The sequence below is a fragment of the Podarcis pityusensis genome, assembly GCF_964106645.2.
Source record: "Podarcis pityusensis genome assembly, chromosome: 13".
Lineage (NCBI taxonomy): Eukaryota > Metazoa > Chordata > Lepidosauria > Squamata > Lacertidae > Podarcis > Podarcis pityusensis.
Genome location: NC_138038.1, coordinates 40,943,593 through 40,962,073, shown reverse-complemented (window position 1 = coordinate 40,962,073; position 18,481 = coordinate 40,943,593).

Sequence of the window (18,481 nt, the reverse complement as noted above, 5' to 3'; positions counted from 1 at the left end):
TAACGGATCACATGACACAGTGCAGGCACACCATTTGAATCGCAATGCTTTCGGGGGGGGAGGATTTCTCCAATATTTGGGGGGGGGTCCCCTTCAGCCCCTAGGAGTTGGATCCTATGCCTGTAATCCCATTCATGCTTATTGGGGAAGCAAAATGCATTGAATAAAAAAAGAAAAGGAGGGATTTGCTTCCCAAGTACTTTTTTAAAGGCATTCAGCAGGGTAAGGAAAGATTGGAGTGAGCTGAGCTGGTTTGCAAAGAGACCCAGAGCAAATGGAGCATCATATCCCAACAAAATAAACGGAGCCTGGGTGAGACAGACCCTGCGTTCCCCAGGGGCAATCTGCTCTGTCATTTGCAAATGGCTTGGAGTTGCATTAAATCAGCAATTTAGAAAACTCAGCGTGCAGAAAGCAGCAGGGGGGGGATACTGCAGATTTTGCTCATCTGCTGTTTCTCTGTCTGTTCCTGGAGCTCACTACTGGCAGTTCCAAGGGAGAGAGAGGGAGAGAGAGAGAGAAGGAAAGACCATCCCAGTCCTACCCTCCTATCTCTCTTCCTCTCTTACGCTGTGATTCAAGGGCTGGTAAAAAGCCCTTGTGTTTTGGAGCACACTGGTATACTCAATGGTTGTTCTACAGGTTGAATTAAGAACACATTCCCATGAATACTTCATGGTTCAGAAATGGAAGGGAGGTGTGGTGGACAAAGCAGCAGAACAAGAGGTAGGCATGGACATTGTGTTTAAGAGAGAGGCAAAAGGGGTTAACAGAAGAATTTAACAGCTTTTTATTTCTGGGTTTCCCATATCCAAACCCACCAATTCATCCACAGCACGACAATGAATCCCTTTGAATTCACCATTTACATAAATCTAATCAAAATCTCTAAGGAGACTGCTCTAGTTTCATTAGTTTGAATAAAATGTTCCTTTCCTATGGGTTGCAACATTCAAGGTACATGGATTCTCAAATCAAAACTGAAACACAGTTGTTTCTCTTCCGCCAGTGTTGCAGTCAATCTTTGTCTCATTGCAGAGTCCTCCCAAAAAACTACCAGCATGTTCTTGCCTTCATCTTTGCCATGCAAGAGATCAACAAGAATGCCAAATTCTTATCCAACATCACACTGGGATCAACATTTTATGAGAATGCTTTTAATCCTTTGCTAACGTGTTGGAAAATTCTTGCTCTTCTTTCCATGGGACAACGAATTATCCCCAATTACCACTGTAATGGGGAAGATAAATTAATTGCTGTCGTTGGAGGGCTCACCTCCCAAAACTCCATTCAGATGGCCAATATATTAAACACCTACAAGATTCCACAGGTTTGTGTGTAGATACATAGATACAACCACAAGGGCAGACATAGACAGAAAACCCCAAAAGAGCATCCATGTTAGCTTTCAATCCTAATACAGTATGTTTTCTACACTTGTTTCCTACATTAGACTTGGTATGGGTACATGATTATGTTAAAGCCTCCTAGCTATGTGTTGCCTACACTGCCGTCTCAAGTAGCATTGGGATTTGAGGGTGGGGCTGGATTAACCCATAATATTAATAATCGAAGCTCTGGTTCTTCCAAACCTGGCCATGCCACAAATCATGTAATCATAGGAGCATCCTAGCCTGAGACTTAAAAAGCCAGTGGTGTATACTTACAAAAGTAAGACCAGGTGGATAACTACCACAATACAGAAGTATTCTTTCTAGGAACAAATAGATGGTCTTTGGATTCTTAAAAATATAAATCCTTTCCCTTTAGCTCAGCTATGGCTCCTTGGATCCAGGGCTGAGTGACCAAAGGCGCTTCCCTTCCCTCTTCCAAATGGTCCCCAATGAAGAAGCTCAGTATGGTGGCATTGTCTGGCTACTCAGGAAGTTTGGGTGGAACTGGATTGGCCTCCTTGTTTCAGATGATGACAGTGGAGAAACCTTCCTTCGTACTCTCAGACCAAGGCTTTCCCAAAATAATCTTTGCATTTCTTGGACACTGGTGATCCCACTGGTGACAGTATTTTTACCTAATGAGCTACTTCAAGAAAAATTGAGACCAATCATGTATGTTCTCACACGGCAGCAAATGAATGTGATTCTTGTCTACGGAAACAGTCAGTCTCTAGAGGGTTTGAGACTGATTTTAGTCTCCCTTGAGTTTTTTTCTATGTATCCAGTGGAGAGGGTGTGGATTACAACAGCTCAATGGGATTTCACTGCAGTGCTGGTTGGAGGCAATTTTCCTTCAAAATCCTTCAATGGCACTTTGTCATTTACACTCCATTCAAATCCAGTTCCAGGGTTTCAGGACTTTCTACAGACCATAAATCCATGGAAGCCAAATCGTTATTTCATCCAGCAGTTCTGGGCCATTGCATTCCGCTGTTCATTTCCAGAAAACAATCGAATTGTGACAACTCAGGAACCCTGCACTGGGGAGGAGAAGCTGGAGAAACTCACTGGACCCGTGTTTGAAATGGAAATGTCCAGCCAGAGCTACACCATCTACAATGCCGTCCATGCAGTAGCACATGCTCTCCATAGCATGTATTCCTCAAGAGCCAAACAGAAAGTACTGGGTGAGAGACGGACGCAGCCGAAAGTTAAGCCCTGGCAGGTACTGTCAGCTAATCTCCCCAATGTTAGAAGCACAAGAGTTATTATTACTGATTCATATGGTGCACAGCTGAGCCCTGGCATGGAGGAGAGGCCTTGGGGATTTTCCCTGGTGAGTTCTATCATTGGGAGGGACTTTATCTCTGTTAAAGGCCACATGCATTGCATGCTGCACATTCAAAGCTCTTTAATCCATCCCAGGATTCTCCTACTTGGGGATGCGCAAGGGGCAGGAGTGTCCTCTGTTATAAGAACTGGGTTGAAACCTCAAATGTGTGCCATATAGCACTGTGGCAATTTAGAGTAGACAGTTCTGGGCTACAGAGACCAATGATTGGACTCAGCACATGGCAGTTTCACATGTTAATGGGGGATTATTTTTTTAAGTACCCGGTATATATGTTAAAATGTACTAAGAATCCAAAGGTCCACCTGCCAAATGGAAAAGAGAGAGTGTATTAGCCTACAAGGTCTGTGTCTCCCCCCCCCCCCGTAATCTAGCTCCACTCCTTCCTGAAGAACATCTACTTCAACAACAGTGCTGGGAAAGAAATCTCTTTGGATGAGAAGGGGCAGCAGGCAGGTGGCTATGATCTCCTCAACTTGGTCACATATCCCAATGAGTCCTTCCAGAGAGTCCGAGTGGGGAGGGTGGACCCTCAGGCCCCCCCAGGAAAAGAGTTCACAGTGGATGGAAGTGCCATTGCATGGAATCCCAAGTTCAAACAGGTGGGTGTGACCTTTTTTTTTTTAATCCTCTTCCATCATCATCATCATCATCATCATCTTTTATGACAAGATCAAGAGATCCAGGAAAACAGTGATGGCTACAAAGGAGAGAAGCTCTGGTACTCACTGATGAAATACTGTTTTTGTTACTTTATTCAAATTGGTTGCTCCAGAGCTAGTTTGAAGCTAATTTGGAGCTCAGGTTAAAGAAAAAGGTAACTTGTGGTTGCCAGCGTGCATAGCCATTATGATTAGTAACCAGTAGCGGCAGCTATGGTCTAAACCACTGAGCCTAGGGCTTGCCGATCAGAAGGTCGGCAGTTCGAATCCCCATCACGTGGTGAGCTCCCGTTGCTCGATCCCTGCTCCTGCCAACCCAACAGGTCGAAAGCATGTCAAAGTGCAAGTAGGTAAATAGGTACCACTCCAGTGGTAAGGTAAGCAAGCTCTAGTACTCACTGATGAAGTCCTATTTTTATTAGTTTGTTCAAATTCGTTGATCCAGAGCTGGTTTGAAACTAATTTGGAGCACAGGTTAAAAAAACAAGGTATTTCTGAGTAAGGAATTGGCAAGTGTTTAAAGCTCTTGAAAAGGAGCTGTTGTGCTCCAAAATGCATTGTTGGCAACAATCTTTGTTTTAGACTCGGTCCCACCATGTGGAGCCCAGATTGGGGGGGGGGGGGGAATCATATACCACCTGCAGTTTGTAGTCACTAATGTTGATGGATGGAGTGCCAGTGATATCCTGTCCCAGGATGTTGGTCTCCATCAGGCTGATGGTGGGGCCAAAATCCATGCAGGCTTGGCCATAATTTTGGGGATGAAAGCATCCAAAATGCTAAGGAAAGGGCTAATGCTCAGAAGGCTATTGAACACTGTGCTGTCATATGCCTGAGGCAATTGATTGATGGGTGGATGGATTGATTGTATATACCACTCTGTGCCTGGAAGCCTCAGAGAGGTTCACAGATTAAAAGCAACCTATAAAACCACAAACTACTTAATCAATATCTAAAAAACTGAATAACCCGCCCTCCAAAAAACCTACAAAGATGTATTAATACAAGATGTGAGATGTATTAGCAACATAAGTAACACCTACCCGCATTGTATATTTTAATCTGCAAGTTCAAGTACACCAAGTAAAAATTAATTATTATTGAAACTTTAAAAGAGAGTGTCTTGCATAGTTTTTGTGGAAGGAAAAGGCGAACTTATTAATGGGTTAAACGACCAGGGCTATCTTCCGCATAACTCTGTAAATGGGAACTAGAGTTTAATCCCCATAAAATGGTTGGTGAAAACTTCCTTGGAGAGCACTGTCAAGGTTGTGTCATCTGCAGAGAACATCCAAAATATGTATAGCAACCTTATTAAATAGCTTTCATCACCAACAACCAGAACCTGCCTCTTCTTTGTCTCACTCATAATGGTTCTTCATTCCCTACTCCTGCACACCTAAGAAGGAGAAGCATCTGCTGCCGGCTCCTTATTTCAGCTCTCCTCTCCCTCCAGGAGGGAATCAGCATTGGATTATGAGGAATCAATCTATCAAGAAGGAGAAGGTTGGCACTAGCTTCTCTTTGCCATTCAGACATGTGCTGGGCTGGCCAAATGGTTAAGTGACAGCAGAAAGTATCTCTATCAGGAGGCCTGATGCTTGCCCAGGGAGCAAATGCTTGACAGCCATTCTCTAATTTCAGTCCTGTGACCATTCTGCTGCAAAGCGGACGTAGACGACAATAAAATTTCTGGAGAGAAGCAAGCTTATTCCATTCAAAATCCCTTGTTTGTCATTACCGTTAGATGCTGCCCATTTCCACCTGTGTTGAGAGCTGCCACCCTGGACAGAGTATGTTTCCCCAGCAGGGAAAACAAATCTGTTGCTATGACTGTGTTCAGTGCCCTAAAGGGAGGATTTCAGTCCAGAAGGGTAAGTGAAGGAACCCGAGTCAACTGGAATTCCCATCTTCCTCTCCAGCATAGACATTCATGTCTTAGTCTTATTATGCCAGCTTATTTTTTGTCATGGATGCCAAGCACATGTGTTTATGTTACTGATACTTATTCTTCTTTAATCTCCCCTCCCCTTTGGACAGCCATTCTAGAGTATATTGTGTGAAATTACGTCCACATGGGAGTAACCACCATTGAAATCAATATGACATCCAACTGGCTAGAAATGGATTGCACTCCGTAGATTTCCTTTTCTCTCCATTGAACCTGCAGCCAACAAATTTGCATTTTCTGTTATTTACCAGTAGTGAATTATCTCCTCTATTTTATCCACACAGTTCCAATCCTTAGGAACAGTTATTTCTTGTCAAATATAGATTTGACAAGCTCCATTACGGAAAGTGTAAAAAAGAAACACTTGGGCTACAAACCTTGAAATGCAAAGAGGTGGGGTTGGATGCAGAGAAAGACATGTTAAAGGGGGAAAGACTGAAATCAATCAGTATACTCTAACAAAGACAAATAAATATGAATAGATTGATTAGTACAGCTGAGATGCTGAGATGCTCAGAGAGGAACCATCAGTAATATGTTCTGTGTACAGCATAATAAACAGTACCAATAATATTAATAAGTATCACTTCCAGAAATGCTAAAAGCATGCTTCTCACTTTCAGATGCAGATCAGTGTGAGAAATGCCCCGATGATCACTACCCAAATGCCTTTCAGGACCAATGTGTTCCAAAAAAAATAAGCTACCTATTCTATGAGGAGCCCTTGGGGGCAATTCTGGCCTCCTTGGCTCTCCTGCTTTCCCTAGTCACACTTGTTGTGATGGGGACCTTCGGTCTGCACTGGAACACTCCCATTGTCAAAGCCAACAACTGGGGCATCACCTGCACCTTGCTCTCTTCTCTGCTTCTCTGCTTTCTCTGCTCCTTCTTATTCATTGGCAGGCCTACAAAGGTGACCTGTGTCTTGAGGCAAACCGTCTTTGGCATCGTCTTCTCCATTGCCATTGCTTGTGTGTTAGCCAAAACCCTCACTGTGGTTTTGGCATTCATGGTGACCAAGCCTGGGAACAGCCTGAGGAAATGGCTTGGGAAGAGGCTGGCAGGATCCCTTATCACCTTCTGTTCTCTCATTCAAGCTGGCATCTGTCTTGGGTGGCTGGCATCCTCTCCCCCATTCCCAGAGTTTGACCTGCACTCCCAGGATGAGCAAATCCTAGTGCAGTGCAATGAAGGCTCCGACATCATGTTCCACCTTATTCTCGGCTACATGGGTCTTTTGGCCATTGTGAGCTTCTCTGTGGCTTTCTTTGCCAGGAAGTTGCCTGATACTTTCAATGAAGCCAAGTTGATTACCTTCAGCATGCTGGTCTTCTGCAGTGTTTGGCTGTCCTTTGTCCCCACTTATCTGAGCACCAAAGGGAAATACATGGTGGCTGTGGAGATCTTCTCCATCTTGGCCTCTACTGCTGGTTTACTGGGTTGCATCTTCCTCCCTAAAATCTTCATCATTTTATTTAGGCCTCACATGAACAGTAAAGAGAGGTTAGTAAGGAAGTAGGTGTGGCGTAGTCAGGGGAAGGGAGGGCAGGAGGGAGGGAGGGGGAAGCAGTGTCTCATTCCCTTGATCGTCTCCTGACTGTATAGAGTCCAAGAAACCTCTAATGCAACATTTGAACATGAGAATTGATTCAAGCCCAAATCCAGGGCAGGTCTTCCTCAGGTTAGGTTGCGGCTAATGTCTTCAATGTCCCTTCATTTTTAAATGAAAATACTTATTTTCATTTTGTTTATATATTTGTACAATAAATTCGTGTTACCCTAATCACAACATCCAACTGTTGTATGTGGGTTCTGTGATTGTACTAAGATTTCAAATTTACAGTACAATTGTGCTTACCTGTCAAAAACAGGTTATATTTGGGGAGTGAACAGTGAAAAATAGAATACCAGAAATTTTGTCTGAAATATATTGAAGACTGATATGGATTTATGTGCTCAACAAGGTCCTGAAATCCAGGCACTTTGTTGCTGTGGAGTGTGAAGGCCAGTGTTCCATTTAGGGATTTGAGTTTTATCACCCAACACTGGATCAAAAGAAACATAAGTCAGCTAAAAGAAAAAAAACACAGAAATATTGGGAAGTTGATTATTATTGTGATGGGACGATGAGCTGCTTGTGTGTAAAATCCAAGTCCCTCAGAGTTTGGTCAAGTTTGCAAACCTCTGTCTGTAACGGAGCCCCTTAAACATGGCTCCGTCAGTCGCTGGCAGATTCCGACAGTGGTTGCTTTCGGAATCGCTTCCAACATAAAAGCTCCTTAACGGAAACACGTCTTCTGGACTCTCTGCGTGACAGTTTCCGGCGAGGAGTGGGTGTCCCTACAGGAGGTCCTGAAACCTCCCCACTGTTTTCGCTGGAAGTGTCTCTGAGCCATCCCTCCAGCTCACTTTCCCTCAGCTCACCTCCTCTCCCCCTACTGGTTCCCTCTTCAGCTGCTGAGTCTCTCCCAACCTGTGTGAGCCCTTTCACCTCCCTTCCTTCCGATGGCAGTTCCCTGACATCCACCTCCCCTCCAGGGCCCCCTTCACCCCCTCCCGCCCCCTCCTCTACGGGCGGTTAGGAGGCAAAACCCCGGAATGAACTTCCTTCATCTTCCGATGTCTCGAACACTTCTCTCCACCTGTTGCGGTTCCTGGTCTCGAAGTACTCCTCCTCCTCAGAGTCCATCTCCCCTTCCCCTTCCGAGTCCGGGAATCCTTCCAACTCCTCCTCATCGGTGGTCCCAAAGTATTCCCTCCGGAACCTCTCCACAGGCTGAGGTTTCCTTGGGAACCTTTGATGGAACGTTTCTATCAATACCTCGTCATTGATATCTTCTGCCATTACCCAAGTGTTTTCTGACTCCGGTTCTCCTTCCCACGCTACCAAATACTCCACCTGATCCCCCTTCCACCTGGCGTCGAGGATTTCTGCCACATGGCTGCTGCCTTCCCTTTCTTCTATGACCGGTCCCCGAGTGGCCATCCCTTCTCGTCCCCCCTCATACGGTGACAGTAACGACCTGTGAAATACTGGGTGCAGTTTCATGTGGTTGGGTAACCGGAGCCTGAAAGCCACTGGGTTGACCTGTTGAATGACCTCAAAGGGACCCAATCTCCTGGGTCTTAATTTCTTACAACCTCCTTTGAACGGCAACCCTTGGGTTGACAGCCACACCCTATCTCCCACCCTTATGGTTTCACCTTCCCTTCGGTTCTTGTCTGCCTGCCTCTTGTATTCTTCCTTCGCCCTTTCTAAGTTGAGTTGGAGCTGACGATGGATTGCTTCCATTTCTTCTACAAAATGCTCGGCTGCCGGGACGCTCCATCTCTCCCCTTCTCCCCCTGGGAAAGCCCTGGGATGACACCCATAATTAGCCAAGAAGGGGCTCATCCCTGTGGACACATTCTCGGCATTGTTGTAGGCAAATTCCGCCAGCGCCAACTTTTCTACCCAGTCATTCTCTCTGTCATTGACATAACACCTCAGGTATTGCTGGAGGACACCGTTTGCTCTTTCCGCCTGCCCGTTGGTTTCAGGGTGCCGGGCAGTCGAAAAGTTGACCTCCACCTGCAGTAAGCTCATGAGCTTCCTCCAGAACCTGGAAGTAAATTGTTTTCCTGGGTCTGAGACCACCCTCAATGGCACCCCGTGCAACCTAAAAATGTGTTCTACAAATAACTTCGCTGTCTCTTCCGCCGTGACTGCATGCGAGCAGGCTACAAAGTGGCACATCTTTGTTAGTAGGTCTACCACCACCATGATGGCTGTTTTCCCCTTGGACTTCGGCAGATCAGTCATAAAATCTATCGACACTGCCTCCCAAGGTCATTCTGGGGTTGGTAAGGGTTCTAATAGCCCCGCCGGCGCCCGCCTCTCCCCTTTGGCTCGCTGGCATTGCTCGCACCCTCTTACATACTCCCGTACATCTTCCCTCACCTTAGGCCACCAAAATTCCCTGGTGACCAACCACATGGTTTTGTGTTGTCCAAAATGCCCCGCCGTGGGGCTGTCGTGCAACTGCTTGAGTACCCTCCCCCTTAAGTCTCCTTCAGGGATATACAGTGCCCCTTTGTAATACAAAGCTCCATTTCTTTCCTCGAAACCCCCTGGTTCCTCTCCCTCACCCCTAAGACCTCTGAGCTTATTCTGGGCGTATTCATCATTCTCTGTTTCCTCTATCAGTTCTCTTTGCCCCACCAATGCCGCCCCACACACCCAGCGGTCCTCTGGGATGACATGTCTCTCTTCGGGTGCCCCCTCCCCTTCCAAATATTCAGGTTTGCGTGAGAGAGCGTCCGCCCTAACATTTTCTGGACCTGGCACATAACAAATTTCAAAGTGGAATTTGGAGAACTCCTGGGCCCATCTCACTTGCCGTTGGTTGAGCACTCGTGCCGTTCTCCAATACTCTAAGTTCTTGTGGTCCGTGCACACTTGCACCTTATGTTGTGCCCCAATTAATAAATGCCTCCATCTCCTGAACGCTTCATGAATGGCTAGTAGTTCTCGGTCATACACCGTGTAGTTCCTCTCAGATTTGTTCAGCTTTCGCGAAAAAAAGGCACACGGTCTCCACTCCGACTCCTCCTTGCCAGGCTGCAGAAGCACCGCCCCCACAGCCCGGTCTGATGCGTCCGTTTCCACTCGCATCGGTTTTTGTAAATCCACATGCAGGAGCTGTTCTTCCGAAGCGAACGCCCTTTTCAGCTCCTCAAAAGCTCGCTCCGCCTCCGCCGTCCAAACGAATTTCCTCTTACTGCTGAGACAGTCCGTAATGGGCGCCGTCAAGTGGGCAAAATTTCTGATGAACTTCCGATAGAAGTTTCCAAATCCAAGGAATCTTTGCACATCCTTCCTTGTTTTCGGTGTTTTCCATTCCAGTACCGCTTGGACCTTGCCAGGATCCATGGCCAATCCCTTGTCCGACAAGCGGTACCCCAGGAATTCCACCTCCTTGGCATGAAACTGACACTTCTCTAGCTTCACCCACAGCTGATTGGCTTGCAGTCTGCCCAACACTTCCCTGACGTCTTTTACATGCTGCTCCTCATTCTCTGAATATACTAACACGTCATCTAAGAAGGCCACACAATTCTTGTAAAGCAAAGGCCCCAGGACGTGGTTCATAAACGATTGAAAGCACGCGGAGCCTGCTTGTAAGCCGAAGGGCATAACTAAATATTCAAATGCCCCCAAAGGGGTGAACATGGTGGTTTTCCATTCATCCCCCTTCCTTATTCGTATCAGGTTGTACGCCCCCCTCAGGTCCAGTTTAGTAAAAATCTTTCCCTTCCTGACCCTTGTCAAAATGTCATCAATTCTGGGCATCGGGAAAGTCACTGGTTCTGACACTGCATTTAAGGCCCTGAAGTCCACTACAAGTCTAGGTTTGTCCGTGTTTTTTTTATCCACAAAAAACACTGGGCTGCCCCCCACCGCCCTGGACTCTCTGATGAACCCTCTCTTCAGGTTCTTGTCAATGAACTCCCTTAGCTCCTGCATCTCTCTGTCTGACATGGCGTACAGCTTGCCTACAGGGAGCTGTGCCCCAGGGAGTAAATTGATTTGACAGTCAAAGGGTCTATGTGGGGGTAGTTTGTTTGCCTCCCTCTCGCTGAAGACGTTGCTCAGGTCGGCGTATTGTTGGGGAACCTTCCCCTTCTCCGTTACTTCCGTCCCTGCTAGAGTGGCTCTGGCCCCTCCTTGAGCCTCCCGCTCTTTGCAGTGTTCTAGACAATGTGCTGACCCAAAGGAGACCACTCTCTGATGCCAGCCCACTAGCGGATCATGTAACGCTAGCCAGCTCATCCCCAAAATAATGGGAGCTCCTCCCAAGGTAGCCACATTAAACGCTATTAGCTCAGTGTGTCTTGCTACCCTCATTATCATTGGGACGGTCTGCTGGCTGACTTCTCCTCCCAGCAGCTCCCTTCCATCGATCGTGGTCACCTGCAAAGGGTTACTTAAAGGGATAGTCTGTATCTGGTGCTCAGCAGCAAACTCCTTACTCATGAAATTGCAGGAGCTGCCTGAGTCCAATAGCGCCTTTATCTTTAGTGGGTGTCCGTTAGGCAGCTCTAGTAACACCTCTATCACTAGGGCGGGTTTAGGAGGTTCCGGCGTGGGCACTTTCACTGCTCTTTGGCCTGGCTGCTGTGCCCTGACGGTGGCAGCCAGGCGTTGGCTTTTACTTGCTCCGGTACCTTTTCCTCCCTCTCCCCAACAGCTCCCGCCATTCCTTGCCATTCCTTTCTTTGGGGGCAGACTCTGGCAAAATGACCTGGCTGTTGGCAGAGATAACATTTCTTGGCGCCCTTCCCCTCCTTCTTCCGCTCTTCACTGGGCTTTGAAACTGCGCACGCACGCGCTGTTCCAATTTCCATCGGCTCTCCCGGCGGAAACGGTGGCTCTGGAATCTCTGGAATGCGAAGCTCCCTCCAACGTTCCCCCTTCCCTTCCTGCCTCTCCAAGGCTCTCGCCTCTTGGCGCGCTCCTATGGCCAGCGCTGATTTGGTCAGCTGGTCCATAGACTCCGCCCTGGGCGCCCGGGAAAGTTCGTCTTTCACAGCCGAAGAAAGCCCTTCTTCAAAGAGCATTTGAATGGGTTCCGCCGATAGATCCCACCCCAATTTATGGATCAACATGGTAAACTCAGTCCAGTACTCACGAACAGATCGGCTCCCCTGTTTGCACGCCATTAACTGTCTGCGTACCACTCCCTGCTCAATATCGCTGGAAAACATCAGATCCATGGCACGAAAAAACTTCCTCGTGTCCTTCAGGATGTCATTATTCGTTGCCATCAGGGGCCTCACCCAGTCTTTCGCCCCCTTTTCGAGATGCCCAATCACAAAAGCCACCCGCGATTCCTCGTCGGGAAAGTCATCAAACTGCAGATTAAGGGCATATTGCATCTCTGTCCTAAAGGCATGATAGTCCTTGGGCTCCCCCCCAAACTTCTGTACCAATCCTGGCAACTTTCTGGCGAGCGGGGTGGTTTTCCCCTTCTCTGCATCTTGAGCCCTCCTCTCCTCGAGCCTCGCCGTCTGCAGCGCTAGCTGGACCTCCAACGCCCGGTACCTTTCTTCCAGGCTTGGACCCGCTCCAGCTCCTGCTTCTCCGGTTCCGGCTGGGTTGCTCATGATGCCTTCTCCTGCACAAGCTGCTCACGGAGACTGTCGGAATGCTGTGATGGGACGATGAGCTGCTTGTGTGTAAAATCCAAGTCCCTCAGAGTTTGGTCAAGTTTGCAAACCTCTGTCTGTAACGGAGCCCCTTAAACATGGCTCCGTCAGTCGCTGGCAGATTCCGACAGTGGTTGCTTTCGGAATCGCTTCCAACATAAAAGCTCCTTAACGGAAACACGTCTTCTGGACTCTCTGCGTGACAGTTTCCGGCGAGGAGTGGGTGTCCCTACAGGAGGTCCTGAAACCTCCCCACTGTTTTCGCTGGAAGTGTCTCTGAGCCATCCCTCCAGCTCACTTTCCCTCAGCTCACCTCCTCTCCCCCTACTGGTTCCCTCTTCAGCTGCTGAGTCTCTCCCAACCTGTGTGAGCCCTTTCACCTCCCTTCCTTCCGATGGCAGTTCCCTGACAATTATATATGTAAAAAGTCCAGCCCTCTTAAACTTCTGCATCCAATCATTGCATAACTCAATTATTTATTAAAGCCATCCCTCATATTCATGTTATTTATTTGCATTCACAATCAGAAAGGTAGAAACCTTACTAAAATGTTATAATTTTAGAAGAACTACCCTAAATGCAGTCAAAAAAGAGAGATGGAAAACAATTACTCTTTGGCTGGAGTAAAGCTCAGCTTGGGAGGGACCACAGGTATGAAATTTACGGCACGTAATGCCTTAAGAGAGAATATTATGAAAATGATATACAGGTGGTACATAACCCCAGTCAAGCTTGTGAAAATCTATCACTTGCCCGGTAACAAATGTTGGAAATGTAAAGAAATTGAAGGTACATTTTTTCACCTTTGGTGGACGTGCCCAAAGATTAAGGCTTTCTGGGAAATGATATATAATGAATTAAAAAAGGTATTTAAGTATACCTTCCCTAAGAAACCAGAGGCCTTTCTCCTGGGCATAGTGGGCCAAATGGTGTTAAAAAAGGATAGAACTTTCTTTATGTATGCAACAACAGCAGCAAGAATACTCATCGCAAAGTATTGGAAGACACAAGAACTTCCCACGCTGGAGGAATGGCAGATGAAACTTATGGACTATATGGAATTGGCGGAAATGACTGGCAGAATCCATGACCAGGGAGAAGAGTCGATGGAGGAAGACTGGAAGAAATTCAAAGACTATCTTCAGAAACACTGCAAAATTAAGGAATGTTAGAGTGATGTTGGACTGAAAATAAGTGGTTTCCAGCTGCATAGGTTAAAGTTAAGGATAGATTAAGATTAAAGATTAAGATTAAAGAAGTTTAAAGAAATGGAAATTTGATTTTAAAAGGGAAAACTTTAAAGTTACAGGATATTAAGATCAAGGATTAGGTTTAAAAGAGTTGAAGTTATATATTTTAACATTTTATTAAATTAAAGATTGGGATTAAAAAAGTGGAAAAGAAACTGCTGGATAAATAAATGTGGATTGGAATACAAAAGAGGGAGGTATGAGGAAGTCCAGAAAATAAGTAACTTAAAATTGGTAATGGAAAAGAGAGTTCGTTATTAATTGTTTTGTGTTTATATTGTTAAGTTTTGTATTGTTTTTTGTGTGTGTTGTTTTTCTTTTTTGTTTGTTTAAAAACTTAATAAAAAATTATTAAAAAATAATAATAAAGCTCAGCTTGGGAGAAGGTGGGAAAGGGAGAGTTTTGACACTCTTGCATTTAAAGGAATGATGGGCTGTTTACGGGACCCTACTCAGTTGCCCAAGTAGACTCTCTGAATATTACAAGTTGTGATAGGGACACACGTTTTTTGTTGGTATCCTTCTGTATTGAGAGATAATGGAAGACTGCACCGCATAGTCAGCTCCAGAATATGGAGACTCACACCTGTGGAAACTTGTAAGTATTCAAGATGTTGGCCAACTGGATGGTGTTCTGAAAGGTCAGATCAGCAATGATGCCCATGAGCTTCTTCTCCCTGGCACAGTTGTAATTGAGGGGATTCCCTTCTCCTGTGACGAGTAGATGAAAAATAGACCAAACCACTCTTTCTGGATTAAAAGCATTCTCCTGTATGTTTGAGTCCAGAGTAATGTTGGGGAGCAAGTTGTCATTTCTGTTGATTTCATGAATGGCAAATACAAAGGCTGATAGTGTTTAGAGAATATCCTGCAATGAAATATTAATGTAATTTAGATCCCCATAATCTTCCGTAAGAGAAGTATGTGCATTTAACTTTCATGAAAACACAGCTGCCAATCCAATCCACCAGGTATTACTCAGAAAGGACAGAGAAATTTTTACCTATCCTTTAACTATAAAGGTTCCAAACTGAAGTTTGGGTTTGATTACTCATCAGAGCTCTTTAGCCCAAAGTGGGTTTCGAACCCTTGACCCTGACTGAGAATAAGAGCCTGATGCTCTACTGGCTGAGCTATCCTGCTGACTACTTGATCAAGACCTATTGGGAAGAAGTGACCAGCTAGATCACACTCATGACCTTGGGAGCTATTCTACTATCCGTTAACCATTTTTCTGGGTTATCTAGATCAGGGATGGGGACCCAAAGGCACAGTGAGGCCCTTGTAACCTCGGATCCGGCCTTTGACGCCCAGGCCACCCACCAGCCCTGCTTTGCACCTTCCTTGAGTGTTGTTGCCTAGCAATAACATTGCCTTGAAGGCTGATAATGCCTCTCATTTGCTTGCCTAGATGGAGGATAGATTAGGGTGTATTTGTGGAAACTAGACTGCTGCACATGGGTAAAATTCACATTTGTTGCTCCGCCCACTTCTGTTTTTGGCCCCGCCCACCTCCGACTGGCACATGGCCCTCCGGAGACTGCCTGGAAGGGATTCTCGCCCCCCGGGCTGTAAGCAGTTTCCCACCCCTGGTCTAGATGATCAAATAAAACCCAAAGAATTCGTGAGGAATCTTGTTGGACTCTGCCCATCTGTGAAGATGCTCAGAAATGAAAGAACAAGGTATCACCTATGGTGACAGTTCTGGGGATGCATTGATTCTTTTCCTCATTTGGATATTGATCTTCTGGGCACTTCTCACATTGGTCCGCATCTGAAATTAATGTTTTAACGTTCCAAATATTATCTAATACGCAAATATTTTTCAGCTTTATCTGAGATATTTTACTCTTCATTGTGCCACTCATAACATGCCATTGACCTTCAATGGTCAAACGTTGTTCAGCATCACTGAAGAATCATGTGATAAAACTGAATATAAGGTAGCTGAACTGAGCTCCTTCAATATTTCCATTAGGGATAAGATAAACTCATATTTGCAATCTGTGTTTTAAATCATCTCATTCCAATACAACGGATTCCCAAAGAAATCTGCCATTCCAGAATGAAGCAAGATTTACTGACATTGACAAGGTTCAATATGCCTCTCTGCATGTCTGCTGTGATCACAGTGAAACAGCATCAAGGGCATAAAGGTATTTATAGTGAAATACTCTAGGTGTTGCTCCTATATTACTTTGGTTACAGACCCTTCTCATTATGGTTGTTGGATTTCATGGGGATCCTGAGCAGAGTATCCTCAGTGGGGGGCCCTCAAGGCCAGAGAGGACCCTGCCACTTAAATAATGTGCCATGGGGCAAGTAGCAGCACCACTTCTTGGCGACATGCGTAATATAGCCTACAATCCTTTTGCGGCCTACACCAATCCAAGATGAATATCTATCCTGGAGCAGGAGTGTGGAAGCTTTGGTCCTCCAGATGTCATTAGACTAAAACTCATTTTAGCCCCCAGCCAAGGATGATGTCACTGTAGTTGAGCAACATCTCTAGTGGTCCATGGGTTCCCCTCCCCAATTATAGAGGAAAGAATGTGGAAATTAGTGTAGGCTGAAATGCAGAGCATTTGCCATTCCCTGCCCCCCCTCCCCACACGAAACATAGCTTCATTATTCACATCCTTACCAATATGAACAGAAATCCTTCCTTCAGGACACTGAGCGCAGCCGTAGCAACATACTTGTTGCCCCTGCTGGACGATTCTGCTGTATCCAGGGTGGCAGCTTTCAACACATTTGGCACGAGGTGTCTTCTAATGGTAACCACAAGTTATAATGGTTATGGTGGAAATAACCTGGTTTTCTCCACATCCCTTCTTTATAGAATGCAGTGTCTGAAGGAGTGTGGGATGCCATCCCAGTTATTTTCATGAGGATTAGTGTGGGTTGATTACTCCATCCTCATGAAAATAATTGGGATAGCATCCCACACTCCTTCAAGTAGCCAACAGTTACAGTGTTACTATCAGGTGGGCCGAAGCTCAGAATGAGCTCAGACTTGCAAGAGAGATTATGTATGAATGAATGAATGAAGCTTCCTTTGGCTATGTCTGAAGCAAGAGGAAGACACACAAGTGGTAGGTTCTCTGTGTGCAGAAAGCATTATACTGTCAATTCCTATACCATTGGCGGTACAGTGGTGCTTCAGGTTACATACGCTTCAGGTTACAGACTCCGCTAACCCAGAAATAGTACTTCGGGTTAAGAACTTTGCTTCAGGATGAGAACAGAAATTGTGCTCCGGTGGCGCGGCAGCAGCAGGAGGCCCCCTTAGCTAAAGTGGTGCTTCAGGTTAAGAACAGTTTCAAGTTAAGAACGGACCTCCAGAATGAATTAAGTACTTAACCCGAGGTACCACTGTATATCAATGTAAGAATTTTACAGTCGGATAATATTAGGCCCATGCACTCTAGTCAAATGTTATTTCAATTCTCAGATGATTTCAGGTCTCATTTGGTACAAGCAACACACAGTGGGAAAGGAAAGAAGATGCAATTTCACTCCCATTCCACAGATATGGAGGGAATAGGGGTCTTGTTTGATACCAGTGGTAGTAAGCTCTGCTGCTATATTATTCAGTACTAGTAATAGCACAGGAAAGGGTAAAGAACTGGGTGCATTTGCAGCATTTCTGTTTATAGTCAATCCATATCATTTATGTAGCTATTTATTCTTTAGCAATAAAAATGATGCTTTACCTGATTAAACTTGTGATTCCACACAATGTTTCTTTCATTGATTATGAACCTTTTGCCTCCAGGATGCTTTTGGTCCATCCTTCCAACAAGGAGTCTGCGGAAGGATTTATTGTGGAACATGACCCAGTTGACAATATCATATCCAGCTGCTACATCCCCATTCTCATCAAAAAATATTTCTTCCCCAGCACTATTGTTAAAGCGGACATTTCTCAGAAATGGGCGAAGCTAGAGGAGAGGAGAAAAAAGTTTAGAAAACAGATCCCAGAGTCTGCAGTAGGGATGGAACATTCATCAGTAACAGGGCACCTGGTTTGCATTCAGAAGACCGAGGGATCAGCAAATCTGTCAATTGTGGTTTCTATTTCTTTCTCTTTTTTAATCTGAAATTTCCCCCAAAGTCCTCATGAGTACCCACCAGCATTTTAGTGCAAATCTCCCAATAATCACAATTTTGCATGCAATTTTGCCAACTGGACACATTTTTGCAAAATAAAAATGTTCCTAATCTAATGCAACTTGTATTTTCACTAATATATACATATATTCACATATAGATATGCACACATTACTCTCGTATATACATTTTTGTACATTTTACTTAGCTGGAAAACTGAATTGCACCATGTTTAGAAGTGCAAATGTCGAAGTATGGCAGTGTTTTGGTTTGCACAGAGCTTAAAGAAAGTATGAATTAGGTCGGCTCACCTTTAAATACGAATTGAATTGAATTTATCCTCCATCCCTAAAAACAATCCCTGGCATCTTCAGGGGGCATCTGAAACCTTGAAGAGCCACTGTTGGCTGGAATGGACAGTATTCACTCATTCTAGATGGACCAATGGTATGACTCAGTAGGACAGCTTACTATATTCCTTGAATTTGCCACATAGTGTCCTTTTGGATTACAGTACCTACTTGCCACTATATTAACATCATTGAATGTGAAATTGCAATAATTTGTAGTTT